Below are 24,155 nucleotides of genomic sequence, written 5' to 3'. Positions count from 1 at the left end.
TGAATGATTTGCAGTCAGAGTCACAGTCAAAGTTGCACAAAACTTTCAGAGATGATGGGATATTCTATCTCTCTCTGTTAAGACGATAAAATGACGTTTTACTCTTTCTTATTAAGGAAGGTAGACACACAGTTCTGAATATAGCACATTTCTGTTAATGGCATTGAGACTGGTCTCTTCTTAAAATGTAATGGTATTTTCTTAGATAGGAATTCAGCACAGGAGATGGTTTTCAGCAGCTTCTTCCCCTTGATCATTATAATTGAATAATTACTATTTACACTTGAATGTTCCATTTATGCTAATGCATTGGTTATCAAGAATGACACAACAGTATTTGGATTATGCTGGTTGCATTAAGAATGGGAAAAGGCCACTATGAAGTAATTTCATTTCATTATTTTTGCAATTACTTCCTCCTCATTAATGTTCTTTGTAATCTTCATATTCAAAGCTAGTGTTTATTGAACAAAATTATTTTTTCTTAGGCTAGATCATTGTTCACAAAGCCCACAAGACTGGAAAATATTTAGTATAAATCCTCTTTGTTAGTTTCATCTACCAGGAAAGGAAATCCAAGCTAAATAAACTAGAAGTTTATTTTTCTCTGACTTGGAAGTGTGGAGGCATGCAGGCAGTCTAAGGTATGGTTCCTCTGCTCTACAAGTTGTGAGCAATCCAGGCTCCCTCCAACATACTGATATAATTTTTGTACCTTCTCTTCCTAGTATCAAACTGTCACGTGAGTGTATGTTCCTCGGTTCTTTGTCTCGTCACAACAAAGATTTGGAGCAATGGACATTAAAGCCCTCCGCGTGTCACAGCTCTCGGATCTTGGACAAACCCTGTTATAGCTCTTAGGTAAATCAGTGTTACAGCTCTATTTTATTTAGAAGATAGCAGGAGAATCCATCCTTGAAGCGTGAGGGCATGCCAACCCAAAGACTCGAGAAGAGAGTGGAGGAGTGCTTTGGGTGGGGGGGGGGGGCGGGTAGAGTGAGAGAGGGAGAGAGAGAAAGAGCGCACGCACGTGGGAGAGAAAGAGAGTGAGAAAGCGCTTTGGCTCCTCCTTTTATATGTTTTTTCCGCCACCTGGGCCTGCCCTATGCAAATTGGGCTTAGCCAGGAGTGCTGTTTGTTCTACCTGAAGTCTTCACTCTGGTCCTCGGACCTTCCTTTGACCTTCCTTTGTTCTATTTTTGCCGGCTTTTCCCTTCCTTGTCTTTTGCTGCTGCTACTGCTAAGTCACTTCAGTCGTGTCTGACTCTGTGCGACCCCATAGACAGCAGCCCACCAGGCTCCCCTGTCCCTGGGATTCTCCAGGCAAGAACACTGGAGTGGGTTGCCATTTCCTTCTCCAATGCATGAAAGTGAAAAATGAAAGTGAAGTTGCTCAGTCGTGCCCGACTCTTAGTGACCAGGCTCCTCCATCCATGGCATTTTCCAGGCAAGAGTACTGGAGTGGGGTGCCATTGCCTTCACCGCCATTCTGGACTCCTTTCCCCTATTCTACCTACCTAACAAAACAATGGCCCAAGATGGCTGCCCAACTTCAGTCATCAGGCTTGCATTCCAGTCTACAGAAAGGAGGGAATGCTGGGGCAAGGGGTGCATGCCAACTGGTCATCGGAGGTGTGACATTATTTTTTAGGTCTAATCAGGCAGCACTTAGGCCTCTGGCTCTACATAATTGCAAAGAAGCACAAGAAACAGGTTTTTTTTTTTCTTTTTCTTTTTCTTTTTTTCTTTCTCTGGGTAGACATGAAACTGAGCTTTAAAAAAAAATCCAACGTTCTATAACTATGAAAGAGAAGAGAAAGTTTATTGGTAGTCAGCCAGCTGTCTTAGACACATTGTCCCCCATCCCTCAAATGAATCACAGAGACATGGGTTGGAACTCACTGAAGAAAGTCTAAATGAGGCCGAGAGAGGGTCATTCATATTCTGCCCCCACTTCTGGCCCGAGGGGAAGTTTGTCTTGGTTCCTTGGGGAATGACATTTCTTCTTCTTAGCCGCATTTATTCTGGAGCCCACCCATGTTCTTTAAAATGTTAAAGCTTTGGATAAAATGCAAATGTTCTTTGAGAATATTAATGGATTAATTAGCATAATGCAGTACAAAGGACATAAATGTTAGAATTAGACAGAACCACACTTAATTCTAAAATCCCTTGTGATTATACAGTAGAAGTGAGACATAGATTTAAGGGCCTAGATCTGATAGATAGAGTGCCTGATGATAGAGTGCTATGGAATGAGGTTCGTGACATTGTACAGGAGACAGGGATCAAGACCATCCCCATGGAAAAGAAATGCAAAAAAGCAAAATGGCTGTCTGGGGAGGCCTTACAAATAGCTGTGAAAAGAAGAGAAGCGAAAAGCAAAGGAGAAAAGGAAAGACATAAACATCTGAATGCAGAGTTCCAAAGAATAGCAAGAAGAGATAAGAAAGCCTTCTTCAGCGATCAGTGCAAAGAAATAGAGGAAAACAACAGAATGGGAAAGACTAGAGATCTCTTCAAGAAAATCAGAGATACCAAAGGAACATTTCATGCAAAGATGGGCTCGATAAAGGACAGAAATGGTATGGACCTAAAAGAAGCAGAAGATATTGAGAAGACATGGCAAGAATACACAGAAAAACTGTACAAAAAAGATCTTCACGACCCAGATAATCACAATGGTGTGATCATTGACCTAGAGCCAGACATCCTGGCATGTGAAGTCAAGAGGGCCTTAGAAAGCATTACTACGAACAAAGCTAGTGGAGGTGATGGAATTCCCGTTGAACTATTCCAAATCCTGAAAGATGATGCTGTGAAAGTGCTGCACTCAATATGCCAGCAAATTTGGAAAACTCAGCAGTGGCCACAGGACTGGAAAAGGTCAGTTTTCATTCCAATTCCAAAGAAAGGCAATGCCAAAGAATGCTCAAACTACCGCACAATTGCACTTACCTCACACGCTAGTAAAGTAATGCTCAAAATTCTCCAAGCCAGGCTTCAGCAATATGTGAACTGTGAACTTCCTGATGTTAAGCTGGTTTTAGAAAAGGCAGAGGAACCAGAGATCAAATTGCCAACATCCGCTGGATCATGGAAAAATCAAGAGAGTTCCAGAAAAACATCTATTTCTGCTTTATTAACTATGCCAAAGCCTTTGACTGTGTGGATCACAATAACCTGTGGAAAATTCTGAAAGAGGTGGGAATACCAGACCACCTGATCTGCCTCTTGAGAAATCTGTATGCAGGTCAGGAAGCAACAGTTAGAACTGGACATGGAACAACAGACTGGTTCCAAATAGGAAAAGGAGTACGTCAAGGCTGTATATTGTCACCCTGTTTATTTAACTTATATGCAGAGTACATCATGAGAAACGCTGGACTGGAAGAAACACAAGCTGGAATCAAGATTGCTGGGAGAAATATCAATAACCTCAGATATGCAGGTGACACCACCCTTATGGCAGACAGTGAAGAGGAACTAAAAAGCCTCTTGATGAAGGTGAAAGTGGAGAGTGAAAAAGTTGGCTTAAAGCTCAACATTCAGAAAACGAAGATCATGGCATCCGGTCCCACCACTTCATGGGAAATAGATGGGGAAACAGTGGAAACAGTGTCAGACTATTTTTTGGGGTTCCAAAATCACTGCAGATGGTGACTGCAGCCATGAAATTAAAAGACGCTTACTCCTTGGAAGGAAAGTTATGACCAACCTAGATAGCATATTCAAAAGCAGAGACATTACTTTGCCAACAAAGGTTCGTCTAGTCAAGGCTATGGTTTTTCCTGTGGTCATGTATGGATGTGAGAGTTGGACTGTGAAAAAGGCTGAGCGCCGAAGAATTGATGCTTTTGAAGTGTGGTGTTGGAGAAGACTCTTGAGAGTCCCTTGGACTGCAAGGAGATCCAACCAGTCCATTCTGAAGGAGATCAGCCCTGGGACTTCTTTGGAAGGAATGATGCTAAAGCTGAAACTCCAGTACTTTGGCCACCTCATGTGAAGAGTTGACTCATTGGAAAAGACTCTGATGCTGGAGGGGGGTTGGAGGCAAGAGGAGAAGAGGACGACAGAGGATGAGATGGCTGGATGGAATCACTGACTCAATAGGCATGAGTCTGAGTGAACTCCGGGAGTTGGTGATGGACAGGGAGGCCTGGTGTGCTGCGCTTCATGGGGTCTCAAAGAGTTGGACACGACTGAGCGACTGATCTGATCTGATCTGACACTTAATTCTGGCTCTCTCAATTATTGATGCTTTTGAACTGTGGTGCTGAAGAAGACTCTTGAGAGTCCCTTGGACAGCAAAGAGATTAAACCAGTCAGTTCTAAAGGAACTCAACCCTGAATATTCAATGGAAGGACTGATGCTGAAGCTGAAGCTCCAATACTTCAACCCCCTTATGTGAAGAGCTGACTTGCTGGAAAAGACTCTGATGCTGGGGAAGGCTAAGGGCAGAAGGAGAAGGGAACAACAGAGGTTGTGATGGTTGAATGGCATCATTGACTCAATGGACATGAGTTTGAGGAAATTCCAGAAAATAGTGAAGGACAGGGAAGCCTGATATGCTGCAGTTGATGGGGTGGCAAAGAGTTGGACATGATTTAGCAACTGAACAACAACAGCAACTCTCATTTATTAGAGGAGTGACTATGGGAATGAATATGAATATCTGGCCTCAGTTTTCTCATCTGTGAAATGAGTACCGTGGTATCTTACATGTTTTAGGTATGTGTGTAGTAAATTATTTAATGTTTGCAAAGGGTAAAGTGTTTCAAAATGATCCCTTCTTTGGATTTCCCAACTATCAGCTTCAATCATATTTTTATATCACTACAGCACTGGGTCTCCAGTGTGTGCATGCTTAGTTGCTTCAGTCATGTGTGACTCTTTGCAACCCTATGGACTGTTGCCCTCTAGGCTCCTCTGTCCATGGGATTTCCCAGGCAAGGATACTGGAGTGGGCTGCCATGCCCTCTTCCAGGGGATCTTTCTGACCCAGGGATCAAAGTCGCATTTCCTGTATCTTCTGCATTGCAAGCAGATTCTTCATTCATTGAGCTAGCAGATCTAACCCATGATGGGTAAGTTTTGAGAGAGGATGGTGAGAATTATTCTGGAGGTAAGGGAGATCTGGGTGAGTTGCTGGGGTACAATATCTCAGTCAGCATCAGTCATGATTAGAACTTCCAACTGTATCCAGGAGCATGTTTATTTTGGCATGTTGCTGTGATGATTTAAGTCAGTCATTTTAGCATGGAAACATTTTGATATAATCTGAAAAACAAATCACTAAACTTTCACCTTTCATTTTCTGGAAGGAATTTTCATTCTGTATATTTTAATTTGATTTTCTTTCAATCTTTAAACTTTTTATTTTGTATTGGGGTATAGCCTATTAACAATGTTGTGGCACTTTCTGGTAAACAATGAAGGGGCTCAACCATATAAATACATGGATACTTTCTCTCCCAGACCTCCCACCCATCCAGGCTGGCATATTCACTGAATAGAATTCCATGAGCTATACAATAGGTCCTTGTTGGTTCTCCATTTTAAATATGGCAGTGTATACTTGACTTTCCCAAACTCCCTAACTATTCCTTCCCTCATGGCAACCATAAGTCCATTTTATAAGTCTGTGAGTCTCTTTCTGTTTTGTGAGTAAGTTCATTTGTACCATTTCTTTTTAGATTTCACATGTAAGGAATGCCAACGTTCAGAAAACTAAGATCATGGCATCCGGTCCCATCACTTCATGGCAAATGAATGGGCAAATAATGGAACCAGTGACAGACTTTATTTTCCTGGGCTTCAAAATCACTGCAGATGGTGACTGAAGCCATGAAATTAAAATAGATTTGCTCCTTGGAAGGAAAGCTATGACCAACCTAGATAGCATATTAAAAAGCAGAGACATTACTTTGCCAGTAAAGGTCCATTTAGTCATAGCTATGATTTTTCCAGTCAGATCAGATCAGATCAGATCATTTGTGTCCGACTCTTTGCGACCCCATGAATCGCAGCACGCCAGGCCTCCCTGTCCAGCACCAACTCCCGGAGTTCACTTAGACTCATGTCCATCGAGTCAGTGATGCCATCCAGCCATCTCATCCTCTGTTGTCCCCTTCTCCCTCTGCCCCCAATCCCTCCCAGCATCAGAGTCTTTTCCAATGAGTCAACTCTTCGCATGAGGTGGCCAAAGTACTGGAGTTTCAGCTTTAGCGTCATTCCTTCCAAAGTAATCCCAGGGCTGATCTCCTTCAGAATGCACTGGTTGGATCTCCTTGCAGTCCAAGGGACTCTCAAGAGTCTTCTCTAACACCACAGTTCAAAACATCAATTCTTCGGCGCTCAGCCTTCTTCACAGTCCAACTCTCACATCCATACATGACCACAGGAAAAACCATAGCCTTGACTAGACGGAAATTTGTTTGCAAAGTAATGTCTCTGCTTTTGAATATGCTATCTAGGTTGGTCATAACTTTCCTTCCAAGGAGTAAGCGTCTTTTAATTTCATGGCTGCAGTCACCATCTGCAGTGATTTTGGAGCCCCAAAAAATAAAGTCTGACACTGTTTCCACTGTTTCCTCATCTATTTCCCATGAAGTGGTGGGACCGGATGCCATAATCTTCATTTTCTGAATGTTGAGCTTTAAGCCAACTTTTTCACTCTCCTCTTTTACTTTCATCAAGAGGCTTTTTAGTTCTTCTTCACTGTCTGCCATAAGGGTGGTGTCATCTGCATATCTGAGGTTATTGATATTTCTCCCAGCAATCTTGATTCCAGCTTGTGTTTCTTCCAGTCCAGCGTTTCTCATGATGTACTCTGCATAGAAGTTAAATAAGCAGGGTGACAATATACAGCCTTGACGTACTCCTTTTCCTATTTGGAACCAGTCTGTTGTTCCATGTCCAGTTCTAACTGTTGCTTCCTGACCTGCATACAGATTTCTCAAGAGGCAGGTCAGGTGGTCTGGTATTCCCATCTCTTTCAGAATTTCCCACAGTTTATTGTGATCCATACAGTCATGTATAAATGTGAAATTTGGACTATAAAGAAAGCTGAGTGCCAAAGAATTGATGCTTTTGAACTGTGGTATTGGAGAAGACTCTTGAGAGTCCCTTGGACAGCAAGGAGATCCAACCAGTTAATCCTAAAGGAAATCAGTCCTGAATATTCATTGGAAGGACTGATGCTGAAGCTGAAACTACAATACTTTGACCACCTGTTACGAATAACTGACTCTTTTGAAAAACCCTGATGCTGGGAAAGATTGAAGGCAGGAGAAGAAGGGGATGACAGAGAATAAGATGGTTGGATGGCATCACCAACTCAATGAACATGAGTTTGAGTGAGCTCCAGGAGTTGGTGATGGACAGAGAGGCCTGGCATGCTGCAGCCCATGTGGTTATAAACAGTCGGACACAACTGAGCAACTGAACTGAGCTGAAGGAATTCCATACAATATTTCTCCTTCTTTGTCTGACTTACTGCACTCAGTGTGACACTCTCTAGGTCCATCCATGTTGCTGCAAATAGCATTATTTCATTTTTCTTTTTAATCTGGAGAAAAACATGATCTGAAAGGATACATGCACCCCAATGTTCATTGCAGCACTGTTTACAATAGCCAAGTCATGGAAGCATCCTAAATGTCCATTGACAGAGGAGTGGATAAAGAATTGTGGTCCATATATACAAAAGAATATTACTCAGGCAGGTTCACCTTTTAAAAATTGTCAGTCTTTGGGCTAAACCAGCATCTATTTCGAGTAGATCTCAGGATGCCTTTGAACAATGGGGTGAGTGTCAAGGATGGAGTAAGAATCAGGGATGGTTATTAACCATGTAGGAGATATGTAGTCTTTTAGAACTTCAGGAAATCATCTTCAGTTGGGGAGAAACGCAAGGACCTGTAGATCCCTTCAGAGGAAATTAGGGCAATCAGCATGTGCATGCTCTGGACATGTCATTGCTTATGAGCTGTGATCCTGTGCTTTTGAATTTGTACTGCAATCTAGGGTGTAGTGGCATGTTCTGCAGTCTAAGGTGGAGTGGTTTTTACCTGCCTAAAGGACTGATATGAAGAATTGCTGACTTCTCCCTGGTTTACCGCTACCGTCTCCGTGCTGTATGTGAATGCAGCCAAGCAATAAGGCACTAACGGTGCCTTTCAGAGCTGTTCAATCCTTCCTTGATAAACTAGGAGCATGTGGACAAGATAAATGCCCTAAGACAGAAATGCTATCCAGGATCCTGAAAGAAAAGCACCCTCACATATGTCATGAAAGACAAGAGGAGAAATTCTGCTTGGAAGAGTATTTTTCTAGACCTCAGAATTTTGTGTCATATTATGTTTTGCTAAAGCCTGTCTGGCAATGCCTACAGTTTTAAGGAAAAAGGGGGGAAAAAAGTGGTGTGGCTGTGTATCTTATCTTTGTTACAATCCATTGGTGGATGGTGATGCGCTTTGTGTCAGCTTTATAGTCCATAACTAGGGATTTAAGGAGTAGAGTAAGGTGGTCATCATAAGAAGAAACATGGTATATTTTAAAAATTACTGATACACGACACTATACTTATGGGGCAACAACCAAGAAAGCAGTGATGTGAGTATTTTGGGAAAGAGATAAGTTAAACTGTCAGTGCCTACATGCATGTATTACAAATTGTTCTTGGATAAGATACAATTCTGGTGTTGTGTATCATAATTGCCAGGTATAAATAAAACATTGTAGTAAAAAAAGTCATGCGACTTTTATGTGGAGAAATAAAAATGACCTATTGTTTCCTATAAAAATGGGGTACAGCCATCACATGAGGCTAATGTTAGGCCAAGAAATAAGACATGCATAAAATATGGTCACGATTTTCTAAGTTTTAGATTCTTGTGTGGAAGTTGACCATGAATTAAACTGTGGGTTGTATCCTGAACCCTTGAACTAACTCTATTAATTTGTTGAATTTATAAATGAACTCAAAATATATGCTTTCCCCCACAAAGGAATAAAACCTAGTTTTCTTCCTTGTTTTTTTTTTTTGTCCGTTTTAACCGACCAGCTTGCGTGCTTAGAGCCTGGCTCTGCAACCCCTCAGACTATAGCCCGCCAGGCTCTTCTCTCCATGGGATTCTCCAGGCAGCAATACTGAAGTGGGTTGCCATTTCCTTCTCCAGGGGATCTTCCTGACCCAGGGATCAAAACCATGTCTCCTGCATTGGCAGGCAGATTCTTTACTGCTGAGCCACCTGGGAAGCCCCTTAACCAACCCGGGTAATTGTTTAAATGGGACATATACTGAAACATATTTAAAATCCAAAGATATAAAGCACCTAAAATATATCCTGAATCAAATAAAAATTCCATTTTGTCATCTCTTGAGAGGGCCAAACCATCAAAGTATTATTACGAACAGATACTATTTTTAACTAATAGAACAAAAGCAAATTGCCCCTTCCTCCTTGTTTCAGTTTTTTTTTTTTAAAGTGTACATGCTTTTTCTTTTGAATTCATTTGCTTCTAGTGCATCTTGCTGCCTTTAGATTTTCATTCGTCACATGGTCCATTTTGCATTGGAAATACTTGCTTAATCCATGACAGGTTTCTTATTTCTCTAATATTTGAGTTCATCTTGGGCCTTCTTGTCAGTTTTTAATTGAAAACTTCATTGAATAAATATGCTAGACTCCCCAGTCTAGATTCATCAGTTCATGGAGGAAGGGCAGGGCTCACATGCGCCCTGGGATGCTGTGTTTATTGATTGATATTCTGAGGATTTAGATAGGTGCTTTCACAGAGTGAGTTTGGAGGAAGGCAGTTATGGAAGAGATAGAAATCTAGAAGCCTCTCTTAGTATTGGCATTTGTTGAAGAAGTTAGGAAGTTTAGATTTTGCTTGTTTTTTTTTTTTTTTTTTTTTAAACATGACCATTGTTAAGATTGTTTTAGATGGAAGAGCCATCAATCACTGCTGCTGCTAAGTAACTTCAGTCGTGTCTGACTCTGTGCAACCCCATAGACGGCAGCCCACCAGGCTCCCCTGTTCCTGGGATTCTCCAGGCAAGAACTGGAGTGGGTTGCCATTGCCTTCTCCGCATCAATCACTAAGGAGCCACAATCACTAATCTCACAAGCAGTGAGAGTCACTGGGAAATTGTTGGGACTGAGAGGATGACAACAAGAGAAAGCGTGCATATCTTCAAAACCACTTTCCAAACATTCAAAAGCCAGAGCCTGTCCTGGGTTTACTCTGTGTGAATGTTTCTCAGCATCCCCATTCTCCACATGCTCACATTTCCACATATATTTACAGGCTACTCAGTGCTTACATTGGTGTGCCTCAGGGTTTGATATTTTATGTTACATTATTTTTGTTTTATCTTCCTCTTAAATGCATTGAGCTGAATCATAAAATACTGCTTGTAAGACACAGGCACACACACAAAAAAGAAAGATCAAATTTGATACTCAAGGCAGGAATTGGGCTTGTCCTGTGTTGGAGCTGGGTGTGTCTGCACAGGCAAGACCAGGCTTCAGACTAAGGGGGTAGGGGAATAACTTGCCTACACCTTGGATACAGGCTGTGGTCATTTAAAAAACTCCTGGATGAAAGATGTCTAATAAATCTTCCAATTTCATTTTGTTTTTGTTGTTTTCACTTTTGCTCTGTGTTTGCTGTGTATCTCTCCTACATATTGTGGATATGATCAAAGACAAAGCCAAGCTCACCCATCACCCTTTCCCCTCCTTCCCCTGCCTGCACCGCCCGCCACCCCCCGCCCCTCCACGCCCCGCCCCATGATGTCCATTGAAAGCAAAATGCTGTGCTGATATGACCATGGGCGTATCCTAGAGTTAAACTCTGATTGTCTTTGTTTGAGAAATTTGTATTTTGTTAATTCATGTTTTTTAGAAGGAGACATCCACTTGCCTCCCAGCAGAATAGGGGTGGCACTGGACATTTCTGTTTCTTCCTGTAAACTCTTTACTCTGTCTTTTGTGCAAGAAGAAGAATGAGTGAGATGGTGGGAGGCTGACTCCTCTCAGGCCTCATCACCCAGGCAAGGAGGCTAATGCATTGAAAAGATAGCATTTGCCCATCACTTGTGCTTTTGACCCTCATTTTGCTGATTAGGCTCGTGAACAGGCTTTACCTTGCACTTCAGGCTTTCATTTATGAGGCTGGTGTTTTGTTCTCCCATTTTATCATTAGTTCCCTGTGTTTATGCCCTTATACTACTGTAAGGGAGAGGAGAGGAGTAACTGGTTTTCAGGGTACCCACTGCCTAGGTGCTGCATAATGGCTGTGCAGGGTCTCCACTGTTGAGACCCTTCCAGGATTGACCTGCTTGTGTGCCTGCTCTGTTGTTCAGTCGTGTCCAACTCTTTGCGACCCCGTGGACTGTAACCAGCCAGGCTCCCCTGTCCATTGGATTATCCAGGCAAGAATACTGGAAAGTATTGCCATTTCCTTCTCCAGGGGATCTTCCTTACTCAGGGACTGAATCTGAGTCTCCTGCATTGACAGGCAGATTCTTTACCACTGAGCCACCAGGGAAGCCCAGGAATAACCTGCAGTGGCTTCTAAATCATGGTGGCCATTAGGTTGGGGTTAGCAGATGTAAACATTTATATGCAGAATGGATAACAACATGGTCCTACTGTATGACACAGAGAACCTGTATTCAATGTCCTCTGATAAACCATAATAGAAAAGAATATAAAAATGTATATATGTGTATAGCTGAATCACTTTACTATATAGCAAAAATTAACACAACATTGTAAATCAACTATACTTCAATAAAAATTTAAAACTGATAAAAATCATCTGGGGTGCCTGTTAAAATACTATTCCTCATACCAACTCCAGAGCTAATGAATCAGCATTTCATCCAGGAGGGTACAGGATTCTGTGTTTTAAACACATTCTACAGGTGACTGTGATGATCAGCCAAGTTTTGAGACTTTTATCAATATCCTCCTCCACCACTTAGTTTTCTTTGTTGTATTCTTTCAGATTTCTATTTAGGAACTAATCAATGATTGACTGATGCTAAAGCTGAAGCGCCAATAATTTGGCCACTTGATGCAAACAGCTGACTCATTGGAAAAGGCCCTGATGCTGGGGAAGATTGAAGGCCAAAGGAGAAGGGGGTGGCAGAGGATGATGGTTAGATAGTATCACTGACTCAAGGGACATGAACTTGAGCATAAACTCCAGGAGACAGTGACAGACAGGGAAACCTGGCATGATACACTCCATGGAGTCACAAAGAGTTGGATGTGACTTAGCAACTGAGTAACAACAACAAAGGTTGACTTTGGTGGGTGCAATTGTTTTACTAGTTGATTGCTTTACAGAAGGTTATTTGCATGTGTTAACAGATAACTTCCGGAGACAAGGCTAAGGTTAAAAGAAGGATGCCATTCCAGGTTCTGTGTCAGCCTGTGGGGCTGTGTGTGAGTGGCTGTGGTTGTGAGAAGCCCTGTAAAACACTGTTCATATCATACCCTTCAGGCCACAGCCTCCTGTAGAGCTCATGTCAGCCCTTGGAGTATATTTCAGGGTGACAGTCTTTTCTGCCCATGCTACTGGACTTGGAATGAGAGAGTAGATGAAATGTAAATTCAGATACATGTGGGAACGAGCAGTTGCTTCTTTTGAATAGACTGGCATGGAGTTGAAGATACAGGTGACAGGCCAGGGACTGGTGACATTTATAAATTATCAGATTCTAAAATTCACATGCTAACAGGATTATTTTAAAGAGGCTTAGCTTTCTTTGGTTGTATAATGTCTTATTCTTTCATCTTAAGCATTCCTGTTTGATAAAAACGAGTCCTCATGTAAATTCATTTATTATAATTCAATCCTTCCTAAACTCCCTTGATATAGAGCTACAGAATGTTACTTTTCTTTTTCCTCTTGAGAGAGGTGCTAAAAATGCAATACTGCCTTATGGTACATGAATTCATCCAAAATGCTTGCAACAAATTCTCCTGCCTTTTAAGAAGCTTTTCCCTTCTATGACTTGTTTTTTGCCTGCCTAACAGATTACTGTCCACTTTTGAGCATACAAATACTCATTATGGTACATATAATGAGCATTGGATTCAATCAACGTTATCCAGTTGATCCGTTTACTCCTTTCTTTCCCTAACAATCACTTCACCACTTTGATGCCTTTTTGCCATCTTGTTCCTCCCAATAGGATGAATGCACCTTCAGAATGACCATCTTGGTTATGCCCCATGGTCCTACCCATCCAGAATTATGGCACTGACAGGGGTGCTAAGGGATGACTAAAGTGAGAACTGGGTTTCCCTGGTGGCTCAGTGGTAAAGAACCCTCCTGCCAATGCAGGAGATATGGGTTCAGCCCCTGGGTCTGGAAGATCCCCTGGAGAATGAAATGGCAACCCACTCTGGTATTCTTGCAAGGAAAATTTCATGGGCAGAGGAGCTTGGTGGGCTACAGTCCATGGGGTTGCAAAGGGTCAGATACAACTGAGCTACTGAGCATGAGCACTAGTAAATATCTGCTAGGCATTGACAGAGAGAGTGAAAGAGAGAAGTGCTTGCTATAGATGCAAAAGCCAGTGGACCTTATCTGCATGCTAAGTGGCTTGTTGTTCCTATTGCTCAATCAATACAATTCAGTGCCCTACTTTGTAGATGGTTTATGCGTTGCAAATGGAGCTGTTCAGCTTTGGAGCCAGTGATGCTGTATATTCTAGTGGCAAGTCTTCCGGAGGTGGGTGTATTGAGTTAGTAGTTGCTATTGGAGAAGGCAATGGCACCCCACTCCAGTACTCTTGCCAGGAAAATCCCATGGACAGAGGAGCCTGGTAGGCTTCAGTCCATGGGGTCATGAAGAGTTGGACATAACTGAGCAACTTCACTTTCACTTTTCACTTTCATGCATTGGAGAAGGAAATGGCAACCCACTCCAGTGTTCTTGCCTGGAGAATCCCAGGGACGGGGGAGCCTGGCGGGCTGTTGTCTATGGGGTCGCACAAAGTCATACACGACTGAAGCGACTTAGCAGCAGCAGCATAGGACAGTGAGTGAGGAATTCAGCTGCAAGAAGCCAGCAGAAGAGGAGGCCCTGTGTTTGTCCCAAGGAACCTCTGCAATGTGATTTAGGATCAACTGAGAAATGTTTTGGTGTTCCCAACTCCTAACTTTAGAAATTCATGTCTTTGAGATGATATACTATACTTTTGGGATTCCTGTGTTAAAATGGGAAGTGTTTATCTTCCCCAGGATGTCAAGTTACTATTAATAGCCCAAACAAATGAATGACGGCCAGTCATGAGATACTAATGGCATCCTGAAGACTGGGACAAAGGATGGAAGTTTCAGAATGAGCCAAAATAGAATGGCTGGATGCTTACTCTCTCCTAGGAAATGCCCCAGGGTGCTTTGACACATTTATAAGTAAGCTACAGTAGGCAGTATTTATATGGTTGCCTTTGCTATTTTTCAGTCACTAAGTCAGGCCCAATTCTTTGAGACCCCATAGACTGCAGCATGTCAGGCTCCCCTGTCCTTCATTATCTCCTGGAGTTTGCTGAGATCCATATCCATTGAGTTGGTGATGCTATCCAGCCTGGTGAGCAAATCATTCAAATGAAGTCCTTATAGATAGAGTCTGAGCTGGATAGCTGACATGGGGACATCTACAAGCAGTTCTCTTAGTTCTTGAGAACTCTGCTCTCCTCTAATGCACCCTAGTAAGCGCATCCCTGGGGGAAGACCCCAACCCTTGCTGTTTGCATTAACATTTTCTCTAACACAGCTTTATTCAGGAATTTCTAATACTTTTCTGGATGTCAAAATAAATTGCCACCAGACTACCTTCGAATTTGATTTAAATGTAAAGATATTTATCTATACTTTTTTTTTTTTTTACTTTGAGTATAGCTATGTCTAGTGCTGATCTTTAAACAGTAATCCTTTTAAGTAAAGTAGTAGGTTAGGCAAAGAAATCGACTTTCAAGACTGCCAGGTTACTGGTGTCTGAAGAAAAAACTATTTGCCCAATCACTTAAACATGACCAGAAGGTATTGCTTAAGTACTTAATAAACTCTTCCATTCTCTGGTCTCTTGTTTGTAGAAAAGGATGTGAGCTTGCTCTGAGGCATGTGGGATGATGCATGGGTGAATCTTCTACTTATTCTTCATCACAGATCCTATGTCTGAAGTCTTTGGATTAGGGTATGCCCAGCCATTTTGCTTCAGAGAAGGCAATGGCACCCCACTCCAGTACTCTTGTCTGGAAAATCCCATGGACGGAGGAGCCTGGTGGGCTGCAGTCCATGGGGTCTCGAAGAGTCGGACACGACTGAGCGACTTCACTTTCACTTTTCACTTTCATGCATTGGAGCAGGAAATGGCAACCCACTCCAGTGTTCTTGCCTGGAGACTCCCAGGGACGGGGGAGCCTGGTGGGCTGCTGTCTATGGGGTCGCACAGAGTCGGACCCGACTGAAGCGACTTAGCAACAGCAGCAGCCATTTTGCTTAATGTTTTGTAATTTCATTCTTATAATCTCTGTGAAAGGCAATCAAAGATTTTATCTTTCTTTTAAAGTCTCACTGTAAACAGGAATAATGGATCTATTCCAGAAAAGGAAACATAACACTGATTTTTAAAAAAATCAATCCTATATTAGACCCTAGAAAAAGGTATAAGAGATGGGGAAGAGTAACAAAGAGGTTGCAAACAGACAGTGTCAGTTTTGATATATATCTGAGAATGGCAAACGCTCTGAAAATGGAAAATATTTATATTCACAGCACATTGTAAGAAATTCATAAAGTAATTCCTCCCCAGCAGAAGTCAATTCTATTGAAATTCACTCCTCCACAGTCTGCACCTTAATTTTATAAAATGTAGCCATGTAGATGTTTGCAAATAAAATGATAAAAAATTCCCCAAAGCAGAAATTTGGTTAGAATCATTATTTTAAATGAATTGGGATTTCCCTGGCAGTCCAGCAGTTAAGACTTTGCCTTCTAATGCAGGTGGTGTGGGTTCAGTCCCTGGCTGGGGAGCTAAGGTCCCACATACCTTTCAGCCAAGAAACCAGAACATAAAGCTGAAGCAATGTTGTAATAAATTTAATAAAGATTTTACAAATGGTTCATGTCAAAAAAGTCTTTAAAAAGTTAAAATGCATTGACTTTTGAAGTAAAAGACAGTCCTGTCAATTCACCTAAAACAAAACAAAACCTTTGAACATCATGCAATTTAAAGACCAATTAAGATGGGATTTATGAATTGCTTAATGGAAACAAAGAATAAGAAATACATATATATATATATAAATGGATAGTTTTAAATAATCCATTTATTGAATTAATTGAACACAGGAAAGACTGAAAATCAGTGAGCTAAGATTTCAACTCCAGAAGCTAAAACAGGGTAATAAAATGGATCAAAAGAATGCATAGGATAAATACTGATATAGACATATGCTGGAAGAAATTAGTACAGATGAATGTAGAAATGAACGAAATAGAAAACAAAAGGTAAAAGATACATCTTGTTGTGGTTGTTTAGTCACTAAGTTGTGTTCAAATCTTTTACAACCCCATAGAGTATAGCCCACTTGTTTCCTCTGTCCATGGGATTTTCCAGGCAAGAATACTGGAGTGGGTTGCCATTTTCTTTATCCGGGGAATCTTTCCAACCCAGGGGCTGAACCTGCATCTCCTGAATTGGCAGTAGGATTCTTCAAGGCTAAGCTACCAGGGAAGCCCAAAAGATATTTAATAAAACTAAAATATTTTTCTTAGAAATAATGAACAAAATTTTCAAAACTTTGTCAATATGATCAAGCCAGAGAGCAATAAATGAATGATAAATATGTTTAAGATAAAAAAAGGAATATATCTGATAAAAAGGGCTTCCCTGGTAGCTCAGTGGTATAGGACCCTCCTGCCAATGCAGGAGACATGGGTTTGATCCCTGGGTCATGAAGGTCATGAAGGAGAAGGAAATGGCAACCCACTCCAGTATTCTTGCCTGGGAAATCCCATGGACAGTAACCCTGGCTGGCTATAGTCCATAAGTTCACAAATGAGTTGGACACAACTTAGTGATTAAACAACAAAAACAAATATGATTAAAAAATAAGAATATAGGAGGACAGGGTTCACTTTTAATAATATAGCACAAGAAGCTCAGCACAATAAGCAGAGCTACTGAAAACTACTGGAGCCTGGCAGGCTACAGTCCATGGGGTCGCAAAGGGTTGGATATGACTGAGCAACTAAGCACGTGCTGAAAACTATTAAACGAAAACATTTTAAGTCTTTGGCAATAATCTTTCAGATATTCAACAAAGGAAGAAATTGCATATTCAAGAAAATCTACTAAAATCTTGTAACAATGGTGAGAATCTGTGGCTTTTGAACCATGAACCTCTCCCTCATTATCTTTACCCCAGCTCAGCTTGACTAAAGGTCTATTCTGGGTGGGGATACTCAAGAAGATGGGGCATCCTCTTCCCTCAGCTCTAATAAAAGCTTACCTGTCTCACTGAAAAGAGCAGGCAGTGACCATTTTTTATCCCCTTCAACTCCAAGATAAACAGGTTTAATTCCTGATGAGTATAGCGATGAGGTCAGAGGCTCCCTTCCTCCATCTAGTTCCCAAATCATAGGATAGAGGCCCTACCTTGGGACCAAGGAAATGACACTGGATGGTAACTCAAACCCACCAGAACAAATGAAAAGAATGAAAAACAGTAAATAAAAAGGTAAATACATCAAACTCTGTCACTAATTGCTCCTCTTTCTTTTCTTAATTTCTCTAATAGACACAGAAATCAAAATTATGACAACATATTGATGGATTTGTAACATCTGTAGATGTTAGCCAGCAGTCACATCCAACTCTTTGTGACCCCATGACTATAGCCTGTCAGGCTCCTCAGTCTCTGGGATTTTCCAGGTAAGAATACTGCAGTGGGTTGTCATTCCTTTCTTCAGGGGATCTTCCCAACCCAGGGATTGAACCTTGGTTTCCCACATTGCAGGCAGATTCTTTACCATCTGAGATATCAGGTAAGCCTATATAAAAATGTTGTTGCTCAGTTGTGTCCAACTCTTTGCGACCCCATGGACAGTAGCCTACCAGGCTCCGCTGTCCATGGGATTTTCCAGGCAAGAATACTGGAGTGGGCTGCCATTTCCTTCTCCAGGGGATCTTCCCAACCCAGGGATTGAACCCGGGTCTCCTGCATTGCAGACAGACGCTTTACCGTCTGAGCCACCACACACACACACACACACACACACACACACTCACTTATATATATTTTTCTGTTCAGTAGCTCAGCTGTGTCCAACTCTTTGTGACCCCATGGACTGCAGCAAGCCAGGCTTTCCTGTCCATTTCCCAGAGCTTGCTCAAACTCATGTCCATTGAGTTTGGACCCCCTTCTCCTCCTGCCTTCAGTCTTTCCCAGCATCAGAGTCTTTTCTAATGAGTTGGCTCTTCACATCAGGTGGCCAAAATGTTGGAGTTTCAGCTTCAACATCAGTCCTTCCAATGAATATGCAGGTTGGTTTCTTTTACGATTGACTGGTTTAATCTCCTTGCGGTCCAAGAGACTCTTCAGAGTCTTCTCCAACACCACAGTTCAAAAGCATCAATTCTTCCATGCTCAGCTTTCTTTATAGTCCAACTCTCACATCCATACATGATTACTGGAAAAACCATAGCTTTGACTAGGTGGACCTTTTTTGGCAAAGTAATGTCCCTGCTTTTTAATATGCTGTCTAGTTTGGTCATAACTTTTCTTCCAAGGAGTAAGCGTCTATTAATTTTATGGCTGCAATCACCATCTTCAGTGATTTTGCAGCCCAAGAAAATAAAGTCTCTCAGTTTCCATTTTTTATCTATCTATTTGCCACGAAGTCATGGGACTGGATATCATGATTTTAGGTTTTTGAATGTTGAGTTTTAAGCCAGATTTTTCATTCTCCTTTTTCACTTTCATTAAGAGGCTCTTTAATTCCTCTTTGCTTTCTACCATAAAGGTGGTGTCTTCTGGATATCTGTGGTTATTGGTATTTCTCCCAGCAATCTTGATTCCAGCTTGTGCTTCATCCAGCCTGGCATTTCACATGATGTACTCTGCATAGAAGTTAAATAGGCAAGGTGACAATATACAGCCTTGACGTACTCCTTTCCCAATTTTGAACCAGTCCATCGTTTCATGTCCAGTTCTAACTGTTGCTTATTGACCTGCATACAGGTTTCTCAGGAGGCAGATCAGGTGGTCTGGTATTCCCATCTCTTTAAAAATTTTCCACGGTTTGTTATGATCCACACAGTCAAAGACTTTAGCATAGTCAGTGAAGCAGAAGTAGATGTTTTTCTGGAATACTCTTGATTATTCTATGATCCAATAGATGTTGGCAATTTAAACTCTTGTTCCTCTGCCTTTTCTAAATCCAGCTTTAACATCTGGAAGTTCTTGGTCCATGTACTATTGAAACCTGGTTTGAAGAAATTTGAGCATTATTTTGCTAGCATGTGAAATGAGTATAATTGTGTGATAGTTTGAACATTCTTTGGCATTGCCCTTCTTTGGGATTGGAATGAAAACTGACCTTTTCCAATCCTGCAGCCACTGCTGAGTTTTCCATATTTGTTGTCATATCCGACTCTTTGCGACCCCAGGGATTATACAGTCCATAGAATTCTCCAGGCCAGAGTACTGGAGTGGGTAGCTGTTCCCTTCTCCAGGGGATCTTCTTAACCGAGGGATCAAGGTCTCCTGCATTACAGCTGGATTCTTTATAGTCTGAGGCACCAGGAAAGCCCATAACAGCAGAAAAAGAATTAAGAGGGAATAGAAGCATTAGGAGAAAATTTCTGTATCTCATTTGAATTAAGTTAGTATAAATCTGAAGTAGAGTTACTAAGTTAAAACATATGTAAAATGCCCTGGAGCAAACACTAAGAAAATTACTTGAAAAAAATCATTCAAGAAATTAAAATGTTCCACTAGAAGATATTCACTTAATGAGAAAGAACACATAAAATGATAAATAGAAGAACAAAAAAGACCAGAGATGTTTAGAAAACAAAAGCAAAATATCAGATATAAATCAAACTATATCAATAACAATATTAAATGTTAATGAATTAAGCAATATGATAATGAAGACATTTTCTGCTTGGATAAATAAATATGATCCATCTGTATCCCATCAATAGAAGAAATACTTTAGATTCAAAGACTGAAAGAAAACAAATGGGAAAAGATATATTATCCAAGCAGTAACCATAAGAAAGCTGGAGTGGCTCTACTAATGTAAGACAACATAGACTTTAAAAGGGCTTCCCTGGTGGCTCAGATGGTAAAGAATCTGCCTGTAATGGTCTCCCTCCTCCAGACCAGGAGACCGAGGTTTGATCCCTGTGTTGGAAAAATACCCTGGAGAAGGGAACGTCTACCCATTCCAATATTATTGCCTGGAGATTCCCATGGATAGAGGAGCCTGGTGGGCTACAGTCCATGGGCTATAGCAGAGAGTTGGACATGACTAAGTGACTAAGCACACAGGCACAGACTTTAAAAATGTTAAAAAGGGGCATTTTGTAGTGATAAAAGTTTCAATCCATCTATAATGACCATAAACATATATGCACCTGAGAACAGACCATCAAAATATGTGAAATAAAAACTGATTTTATTGAGTGAAAAAACAGAGAATAATAGAGACTTCAATACCCTACTTCAATAATGATTTTAAAAAACACAAGCAGAAGATGGGCTTCCCTGGTTGTTCAGTGGTTAAGAATCCGCCTGCCAATGCAGGGGTATGGGTTTGATCCCTGGTTGGGGAAGATCCCTAATGCCTCGGGGCAACCAAGTCTGTGTGCCAAAACTACGAGTCCATGGGCCACAGGCCCTGAAGCCTACTTGCCTAGAGCCTGTACTCCAAGATGAGAGGAGCTCCTAAAATAGGAAGCTGGCACACTGCAATGAGGCATAGCCCCTGCTCATCACAGTTAAAGAAAGCCTGTATGCAGCAACAAAGACCCAGAGCAGCCATAAATGAATAAATATTTAAAGAAAAAGTAAGCAGAAGATTGGGAGATCCATGGGGTTGCAAAGAGTCAGACGTGACTTAGCGACTAAATAACAAGGACAAAGCAGATCAACAATGAAATAAAAAGTTTCACGATACTATATACAATGTAGATTTAACAGACATCTCTAGAGCACTCTACCCAATAATATTAGAATTTACTTTCTTCTCAAGTACACATGAAGCATTCTCCAGGATGCCGATGCTACAAAGTATGTCCTCTGATCGCAGTGGATGAAATTGAACATCAGTAACAAAAAATTTGAGAAATCCACAAATATGTGGAAAAACTAAAATACCAAAGGGTTGAAGAAGAAATGGCAAGGTGAATTAGAAAACACTTTGAGATGAATGAAAATGAAGACACACACACTTAAACTTATAATATGCGGCTAAAGCTGTGCTTGCAGTGGTACATACTTGTGTCAGAAAAGAAGAACGATCTCAAATTATTTACCTAAGCTTCAATTTCCAGAAATTAGAAAAAGAAGTGGTAATAAAATTCTAGTAAGCAGGAGAAAGAAAATAATAAAATCACAATAGAAATAAATGAAATATAGAGTAAAAAACAGTAGAGAATATTAATTAAACCAAAAGCTGACTTTTAAAAAGAAAAAGAAATACATGAGTCTTTAGATAGACTGACCAAGAGAAAGATGAGAGCAGTCAAATAACCAAAGTAAAAAATAAAAGAGAACATTACTATCAAACTTACAGAGTTATGAAGAATGACAAGGGAGTAATATGAACCAAAATATGGTATGCCAAAAATTAGGTAACTTAGATGAATTGGACAAATTCATAGAAAGAAAGACATACTTAAACTAGCCAGGAAGAAATAGAAAGTCTGAAGCTATTAAAAGTAGATTGAAATATTAACAAAAAGAAACTCCCCACAAAGAAAAACCTGTGACTTTGTGATTTCACTGGTGAATGTCAGCAAACATTTAAAGAATTAATGCTGTCTTCATAAGCTCTCCCAAAAGAATAGCAGAGGAAGCAACACTTCCTAGCTTATTTTATGAGGCTAGTATTACCCTAATATCAAAACCAGACAAAAATGCTAGAAACTACAGACCAAAATATATATTATATATCTAGACATAAAAGCCCTCAACAAAATACTAGCAAATGAGATTATGCACCATGACCAAATGATCTAGAATGTGATCTATGTTGGAGAAGCATTAAAGCTGTCAACTAAGAGTTTTATAAACAGCAAAACAATTGATTAAATCACAGTGGAAAAGACTATTAGAAAAAGAATGTCTATATGTGTATAACTGGGTCACTTTGCTGTACAGCAGAGATTGGCACAACGTTGGAAATCAACTACCATACTTCAATTAGGGCTTCCCTTGTGACACAGACGGTAAAGAGTCTGCCTGCAGTACAGGAGACCCAGGTTCGATTCCTGGGTTGGGAAGATCCCTTGGAGAAGGAAACAGCAATCCACTCCAGTATTCTTGCCTAAAGAATTCCATGGACAGAGGAGCCTGGTGGGCTACAGTTGATGGGGTCTCAAAGAGCTGAATATGACTGAGTGAGTACACTTTCACACTTTAATTTAAATTTTTAAAAAAATGAATAAGAAACTAAGAAATTTTGATACCAACCACAATTTTGAGAGTTTATCAGTGGGAGACCTGCCAGAAAAAAAATACTAAAGGAAGTCCTTCAGCCTGAAATGAAAAAAAAAAAAATGGCAACTTGATTCAACACAAGAAAATAAAAGAGCATTTGATATCATTTGCCTTTGGATTCAGATTCCAAGTCAATCATTATTGACCGTGCCAGTGGTGGATGTGACTTAACTTCACTCACCTTCTGTTTCTTCATGGACAAAATGGGGTTAATCACACATGCAAACATGAAACATAACAAGTGAAAAACTTCTAGCAAAATGCTTGGCACATAGTAGGTATCTAGTCACTGGCAGCAGTGTCTAGTGGCATTTGTTTCTTCATGCTTCATTTTGTCAGTTGGGGAGTATATTTTTCTGAGAGATCTTGCATTTTATTTTCTTTCTGAAGGGCAGGAAACCTTTCCAGCCTTTGCTCAGGTGATTGCTGACTGAACTTAGGGGGATTTTCTGAGGCCTATGCAAGTGCTGCTAGGGTCCTTTGTCCTCTGCTGGAGACAGGCACCAAGAAGCCACAGGTGGTGTTTCACTTGAGAACACCAAGTGGCAGCTGAAGCTGGACCCTGGCTGCTCCCTACCCAGTCACTGCCCACCTGGCCTAAGGCCACTGTGGAGGGGCAGGGTCAGCAGTTGCTGGAGCAACCAGGTCAGTAACTTATCTGTTTCTCCCCCTGTCCTTCATCCTCTGACCTTTCCCTGTCCTCCTCCACAGCCCTTGCTCCGTGGATCAGCACTGATCATCCTGAATCAGAAAGCCCCCTTATCCACAATAGAGGCATTCTGGGTCCCTGGAAATTTTGCCTTCATGATTCTGAAGAGGGAAAATGTGCCTTTTTGGAAATATTGCTCTTTTAAACTCATTTCTTCTATATCCATAACCTGCTGTTACGGTAAATTTACATCTGAGAAGTTCACACATGGGCAGTGAGTTATCAGCTCTCTGTTGTTGTTTAGTTAGTTTAACTTTTTTGCAACACCTCTAGAGTTGAGGTTATCTAGGAATTTGGAGGTGGTCTGGCAAGAGAGTAAGAAAGGGCTTCTCCCTGGCAAGTGGGTATAAGTGGGACCAACAGAAAATGGGAGGGACTCTTGCTATTAACCCTGTGAAATAAACATATCTCCTGCCATATTAATAAATAAGAAATGTCACAGCCATCAGCGATTTCTAGACTCCAAATGTGAATGAGAACTCCCAAAACTGTGAGCCAGTAGGTGCTGCCACTCCCCCGTGGTGACCGCTGAGGAGCTGGGAGAATGCAAGCAGCAAGGTGAACAAGCTGGCCCCAGGTAGCTGCAGTGCATACGAAAGGAATGGATCCACTGAGGCTTGCAACTTCCAGTGCATAGAATACTACATTCCTTAACTTGATACCTGATCTTTGATGTT

General features: G+C 41.1%; 1 long non-coding RNA gene across 1 annotated transcript; it reads left to right on the top strand.

Annotated features, from left to right (window-relative positions):
- The first annotated feature begins 727 nt into the window (after nt 1–727).
- LOC138989888 (uncharacterized) lies at nt 728–22,664 on the top strand. The gene is made up of 3 exons (XR_011466046.1): nt 728–861; nt 17,838–17,971; nt 22,434–22,664. It is a non-coding gene; the product is annotated as an uncharacterized lncRNA (long non-coding RNA).
- Nucleotides 22,665–24,155: the final 1,491 nt, after the last annotated feature.

The sequence above is a fragment of the Bos mutus genome, chromosome 11 (assembly GCF_027580195.1).
Source record: "Bos mutus isolate GX-2022 chromosome 11, NWIPB_WYAK_1.1, whole genome shotgun sequence".
Taxonomy (NCBI): domain Eukaryota; kingdom Metazoa; phylum Chordata; class Mammalia; order Artiodactyla; family Bovidae; genus Bos; species Bos mutus.
The sequence above is the reverse complement of the archived record's forward strand: the minus strand, read 5'-3'. Positions and strand labels throughout refer to the sequence as shown.